Raw genomic sequence first — 7,787 nt, 5'->3', positions numbered from 1 at the left:
ACTGAGACTACAGGCACATGCCACCATGCCTGGCTAATTTTTTTTTTTTTTTTTTTAGTGGAGGCAGGGTTTCACAATGTTAGCTAGGATAGTCTTGATCTCTTGACCTTGTGATCCATCCACCTCAGGAGCCCAAAGTGCTGGGATTACAGGCATGAGCCACCACACCTAGCCTGTATTTTTCTTTATGCTTAACATTACCAGTGAGTTTTGTACCTTCAGATTTTTAAATTTGTTTGTTTGCTTGTTTTGAGACAGGGTCTCACTCTGTCACCCAGGCTTGAGTGTAGTGGTGTGATTATAGTTCACTGCAGACTTGATCTGCTGGGCTTAAGTGATCTTCCCATTTCAGCCTCTTGAGTAGCTGGGACCACAGGCATACACTACCACACTGAGATAATTTTTGTATTTCTTGAAGAGACAGCATTTTGTCATATTGCCCAGGCTGGTCTCAAGCTCCTGTTCTCAAGCAATCCCCCACCTAGGCCTCCCAAAGTGTTGGGATTACAGGCATGAGCCACTGTGCCTCACCCAGATGATTGCTTATTGCTCATTAAATTTTTCTTTTCACATTGAAGACCTCCCTTTAGCATTTCTCATAGATAGTTCTGGTGTTGATGAAATCCTTCAGGTTTTGTTTGTCTGGTAAGGTCTTTATTTCTCCTTCATGATTGAAGGATATTTTCTCCAGATATACTATTCTAGGGTAAAATTTTCTTTAGCATTTTAAGTATGTTATGCCACTCTTTCCTGGCCTATAGTTTTCACTAAAAAGTCTGATGCCAGATGTACTGGAGCTCCATTATATGTTGTTTCTTTTCTCTTGCTGGTTTTCTTTTCCTTTCTTTACCCTTGACCTTTGGGAGTTTGATTATTAAATGCCTCAAGGTAGTCTTCTTTGGATTAAATCTACTTGGTGTTCTATAACTTTCTTGTATTTGAATGTTGATGTCTTTCTCTAGGTTTGGGAAGTTCTCTGATATTATTCCTTTAAATAAACTTTCTATACCTATCTTTCTCTACTTCCTCTTTAAATCCAATAACTCTTAGATTTGTCTTTTTGGAGCTATTTTCTAAATCTTGTAGGCATGCTTCATTCTTTTTTATTCTTTTTTTCTTTCATCTTCTCTGTGTATTTTCAAATAGTCTGCCTTCAAGTTCACTAATTCTTTTTTCTTCTTGATCAGTTCTGCTACTAAGAGACCCTGACACATTCTTCAGTATGTCAATCGCATTTTTTAGCTCCAGAATTTCTGCTTGATTCTTTTTAATTATTTTACTCTTTTTGTTAAATTTATCTAATAGAATTCTGAATTCCTCTCTGTGTTATCTTGAATTTCATTGAGTTTCTCCAAAATAGGAATTTTGAATTCTCTGAAAGGTCAGATATCTTTGTTTCTTCAGAATTGGTCCTTGGTGCCTTATTTAGTTTGTTTGCTGAGGTCATATTTTCCTGGATGGTCTTGATGCTTGTGGATGTTTGTCAGTGTCAGTTAAGTATTTATTGTAGTCTTCACAGTCTGGGCTTGTTTGTGTCTGTCTTTCTTGGCAAGGCTTTCCAGGTACTTGCAGTAACTTGGGTCCCAACCCCAATAATGCTATGGTTCCTGAAGACTCACAAGACCTTGGTGACCTTGGATAGAATTCAGAAGAATGATCAAGATTACCATGCAGAAACTTTTGTTCTCTACCCTGACTCTTTCTTAAACAAACAGAGTCTCTCTCTCTCTCTCTTTTTGCTGAGCCACTTGAAACTGAGGTTGTGGTGATATAAGCACCCCTGTTAACCACCACTGCTGGGACTGTACTTTGTCAGACCTAAAGTCAGCAGAGCACTGAGTCTTCCCCCAGGCCCACTACAGCCACTGCCTGGCTACCACCTACGTTCACTCTAGGCCCCAGGGGTCTATAATCAGCAGGTGGTAAAGCCAGCCATGTTTTTATGCCCTTCCCTTAAAGGCAACAAGTTCCCCAAGGCCCTAGACAGGTCCAGAGATGCCATTTGAGAGCCAGAGATTGGAATAAAAAAACCTTAAGATTTTGTCTGATGTTCTTTTTTACTGCAGCTAAGCTGGCACTCAAACCAGAAGACAAAATCCTTCTTGCTCTTCCTTCCCCTTCCCATAGGCGGAGGAGCATCTCCCTGTGGCCACTACCACTACAGGCCCGGAAGTGGGGGATATATCCTGCCGCAAGACTGCAGATGTTTACTTAAAGCCCAAGGGCTCTTCAGTCAGCTGTAGTGAACGCTGCAAGGGCCAGGACTCACCCTTCAGGGTAGCAGGCTACCCTCATGCCCTGGGTAGGCCCTAAAATGCTGTCCAAGAGCCTACTCCTGGACTCGAGGACTGCAAGAGACTGCTTGTTGCTCTTCCCCACTCTGGCTGAGCTGGTACCTAAGGTACAAGACAAAGTCCCCTTTACTTTCCCTCTGTGTTTCTCAAATGGAAGGAATTTTTCACTTTAGTTACCACACCTAGAAATGTGCTAGGTCACACCTGAAGTGAGCACATTCTCACAGCCCAAGGCCCACAGCATACTACTAGGGTGCTGCCGCTAGTTATTCAGGACCCTAGGACCCAAGGGCTCTTTAGTCAGCGGGTGATGAATCCTTCCAGGACTGAGTCCTTCCCCTAAGGCAATGGGTTCCCATTTTTTGCCCAGCCTGTGTTCAGAAATATCTAGGACCTGGAATGAGGGTGACTGACAACTCTGCCCAGTGCTTATCCTACTGTGGCTGAGCTGGTATCCAAGATACAAGATCTTTATCCTGTTTATTCTTTTGTTTCCTCCCTTAAGCAAAAGGAAGGAGTCACTTTCATTGCTGTGAGCTGCACTGCTTAGGATTGAAGAAAGAGTGACAAAAGCACTTTTTCTTTTTAGACAGAGTATCGCTCTGTCACTCAGGCAGGAGTGCAGTGGCACCATCTCAGCTCACTAAAGTCTCTACCCTCCAGGTTCAAGCGATTCTCCTGCCTCAGCCTCCCAAGTAGCTGGGACTATAGGCGCGTGCCACTACACCCAGCTAATTTTTGTATTTTTAGTAGAGATGGGGTTTCACTATGTTGGCCAGAATGGACTTGATCTCTTGACCTCAGGATCTGCCACCCTTGGCTTCCCAAAGTGCTGGGATTACAGGCATGAGCCACCACACCTGGCTGGCACAAGCACTCTTTTAGCTGTTCCAGCTGGTGATGTACCAGGTCACCCTAGTCCTCTGCCTGAGCCCGGCTCAACACCAGGAGTTGCTTAGGAATTGCAGGCCTTGTATCCTACACTGTTTTTCAAATTTACCTAAGACCCAAGAGCACTTTGGCCCGCGGTGGCAAGGCTGGCCAAGAAACTCACATTTTGACCACCAGGATGGGCACTTCCCCTCTGGCTAGGTCTGGTCCAAATGTCTCCTGCTTGAACAGGTGCCGGCTGAACCCAGCATGGTTTTGTTCTTCGCTATGACAGGGCAGCAGTGAGTTCAACGTAAAGTCCTCCAGTGGCTGCACTGTCCCTCCTCCAAGTGCACAGACTCTGCCCTGAACAGCTGCTGCCCGGGGTTGGGGGAGAGCGGTGTTGGTGATTTATGACTGTATCTCCAACGCTCTTTAATGCCTATTTTAGTGATATGAAATTAAAAACCAGGTACGATGATTCCTCACCTGATTTTTGGCTCTCGTGACGCTGCTTTTCTGTGTGCAGATAGTTGTTAAAATTTGGAGGAGATGAAGGGCATAGGCTTCTCTTCTGCCCGCTTGTTCTGCCTCCTGGAGTATTTCTAAGTGTGGGCTATTTATTCAGAAGCTCAGGGTGAGCTATTAGACTGTAGCTGCCTATGTTCTTTACCTCTGCTGTTTAATATGGTGGCCACTAGCCACATGTGTTGAACACTTGAAATGTGGCACATGCAACTGAGAAACTGAAAATTTAATTTTACTTAAGTCATTTTAGTTCTGGTTAACTTTAAATAATTTAAATTTAAATAGCACATGTGACTAGTAGGTACTGTATTGGGCAGAGAGAGTATTGGCCTTAATTATTCCTTATGAAAGAAATTAACCAAAATTCATTTCTAGAGTGAATCTTTTTTCCTAAACTCTGAGTTTAAATGTGAATTTAACAGACTTCTCCTTAAAAAAACAAAACAAAGCAAAACATTTCATCTGCCATTAAAAAAAAAAAACCTTGAAAGATGTGTTTTTGTTCTTTTATCAAAACAAAAGCTTGTTGTAAACTTGAGAACCAGATATTTTTGCTGGATGAGCCTAACCGATCAGCCATTCCCTCTTCCACAGTGTGGCTTTCATAAATTAAACATTTGCAGTGGTAACATAAATAATTTCTCTCCAAAATTAACACACACTGAATGTTGAGTGCAGGGAGACAGTCTCCACACTCCACCCCTCCTCAACCCATCTTTTGGTAAACATGACCTGTCTCACAGAGCTGTTCTATGAATTGATTCATTTATGAAATGTGTGGTGTTTTTTTTTTTGCTCTTAAAAAGAAAACATGTGTAGAGAAATTGAAAATTAAAATAAATGTGAACTCACATGATTCATTTATACTATCTCTTTGATAACTTGCCTTCAACTAAAACAGACTGAGTTTGGTTAATAGTCTTATTCAACAGACTCCGGTTTTTGTCTCATCCAAAAAGCTAAATATATATATACATGTAAAGCTCAATCGTCTTTATAGGAGATATTTTAATTTACCACAGGGCCACAGTTTTACACACAGTTATTATTAGAAGCACATTCATATTGGACAACTGTATTCTCTGCCACAGGAACTAAAGTTAGGTGCGAAAGATTAGTTTATCTTCTCTGACACTCACTGGGCACCCATTCTCTAAAATTATTTTTTAAATGTCTGACCACTCAGAAATAAATCCAATGGTCAAATATAATTTTGAGGTAATCGAAGTGAATCTACAAAGAAAAACTATTCACTTTTGATTCCATCATAAAAATGCTAAGATATTTCACTTGGAAAATACGATATGTATTTAGGAAGTCTAATTTGTACAATTTGTGATCAAAAGGTTTTTTGTTTGTTTGTTTGTTTGTTTTTTGAGACAGAGTCTCACTCTTGTTGCCCAGGCTCGAGTGCAATGACGCCATCTCGGCTCTCCACAATCTCTGCCTCCCAGGTTCAAGTGATTCTCCTACCTCAGCCTCCTGAGTAGCTGGGATTACAGGTGCCTGCCACCATACCCCGGCTAATTTTTTGTATTTTTAGTAGAGACGGGGTTTCACTATGTTGGTCAGGCTAGTCTCAAATTCCTGACCTCGGGCCATCCACCCACCTCGGCCTCCCAAAGTGCTGAAACTACAGGCATGAGCCACTGTGCCCTGCCCAAAGGTCTTTTAATAAACAATTATTTATTTGCTCCATAATAGACATACCTGGGTTTTAGTAAACATACTTTAAAAACTGGGTCTGGAAGAACGTGTTTGACAAGAATTACAATTGAAATGTAGTTAGTGGTTTGTGCAGTGAAATATTTTCCACTCAGATGAAAACTTGCAGCTAACTTAAAAAAGAATACAATATTTCCCCCTAGACTTTCTAATATAGTGGTTTGAGAGATATGCCATGAGTGTAATAACAATTTATTCAAGAATACAAAGCCTATGCTGGTGTATATATGGTCTAGAAAAGTATCATGCAAAATCATATTTAATTTAAAATGCCTGCTACTGAAGAAGGAAAGTCATATATCAAAAATGCACCAAGGGGATATGTGCATAAACAAATGCTATGAAATTCAGGCTGACGCCTTAGGAGTTTTCTCCTGTGGGTTTGAATATTAAAAAGAATTATGCACTGAAGGAAGTATATTTGTACCAAAAGTTAATAACAGTGCATCACTGGCTTACTTTCTAAGTTCAAAATGGGATTGATTAAATCTTTCACCCATACAATATGGGTAAGGACAAGTGCATGAGAAACACATAGATATACATTATTTATTTCTATTGTACTTAGCACAGTGGGATCTGTGCCCTTTAAAAATTAACTACTTAGACACTGAGATGGGTAATTCGAAGTCAGTGATGGATTTCTTATACAATATGTTTCCTGTCTTCACCAAAGAAGTGACAGGAATAAAGGAACTCAAATCATGGCAAGAATATTGCCTAAGGGTTAACATAAGCTTCCTAAATGAAAGAATGAGGTATGAAAACAATTTCCTGATAATTAGTACAATCTCTGTTCTTAAAATATTTTTTAAAAATAGGGTATTCCTCATCTATGTTTTAGAAGCCTTAAATATAGCTTCTTTGGAAATAGGGTCCCCACCTCAACTAAGGCTGTGAGTTGCCTGCATGTGTCTGTAAGTCTGGGATACAGCTGGGTTTTTTTTCTATCTGTGCATATCAGTACTGTGCACCCTGCTTCGCAGCTGAGCCAAAAGAGCTCCATAATCATTCTCTGGATCAAATGAATGAACGCAGAAACAAAGAAGTTAGTTTCCATTGCTATATAACAAAAATGCCCTATATCTAGCATCTTAAAACACAGACATTTACTATCTCATAGTTTGTGTGGGTCGGGAATTCAGGAGTGGCTTAGCTCTGTGATTCTAGCTCAAGATACATCATGACATTGTAGTCAAGATGTTGGGCTGTGGTCATCTGAAGGGTTGACTGGAGCTCTAGGATCAGCTTTGAGATGGCACATTCATGTGGCTCTAGGCAGGAGGCCTCAGCCTCTTCTGACAATTGGTAGGAAACCTCATTTACGAGCATCTTCACCACATGTATCAAGCTTCCTCTAGAGCAAGTGATCCACAAGAGCAAGTTAGAAGACGTAATGTGTTTTATGACCCAGTCTTGCAAGCCATGCTCTGTCATTTTGCAACATTCTATTGGTTATGTAAGTAAGCCCTGCTCAAAATTGGAGCAGACTGACTATACAAGGGGATGAATACTAGGAGGTGGGGATCTTTGCTTTTCTGGAAGTCTGGCTACCATAGAAGGGTTGTGAGAACTGCCAGTAAAGTTATACATTATAGGTCTGTAGTGAATCTCAGCTAAAAGTGAGCTATATATTGTGTGGTTATCTGTTAGATGAATCCTTTCCCATCCACTATCCTGGCCGCCCTTCCCTTTCCATCCTGGATGTGCCTGTAGGCAAATTTGTGAAGTTGTTACTCAGCATCTTCCTTTACACACTTTAATTTGGCATCCAGATCCCTTTCTTCCCCATCACTGAAGGCATTCCATGGCTATGCACCTCTTATGGATTATTTCTACAAAAATGTACTTGTTCTTTCATTTTCCAAGGCAGCAAATCAAATCTCTATTTCTGATTAATAGGTAACAATAAGCTAATGTGCCATACCATTCAGTAACAGAGGAGCCATTTTAAGGAATGTCGTGAGGATGGACTGTGAAATTAGGCCAAAGTATAAAATTAGGCCATCAGTGTTCAAGTGACCTCTCTAGCTGCATAGTGGCTATGTCCCTCATGCAAGTTTCTTAAGTTATTTTTGTCTTATCTGTAAATTGGAGGTGATCACAGAAGCTATATGGTAGGTTCTGATCAAGGCTGTTGGATTGAAACCTCAAGTAAGCCCAATGACATAGTAAGAAGCAGAACACAGGAGTGTGTAAATGTAACCCAACAAGAATTTTGTCCATGGTGATGGAGTGAGCCCTGGAAAGCTAATAGGGACCCTCCGCACAGCTGAAATGGTATGAAGGTAGTGAGCTTGTAATTCTGGGGCTCTCTGACCTTGTGGAGTGTTTATTTGGTTCAAACTGAATGTACTTCTTTATTGTAGA

The sequence above is a fragment of the Callithrix jacchus genome, chromosome 6 (assembly GCF_049354715.1).
Source record: "Callithrix jacchus isolate 240 chromosome 6, calJac240_pri, whole genome shotgun sequence".
NCBI classification, from domain to species: domain Eukaryota; kingdom Metazoa; phylum Chordata; class Mammalia; order Primates; family Cebidae; genus Callithrix; species Callithrix jacchus.
This window is presented reverse-complemented; position numbering follows the sequence as displayed.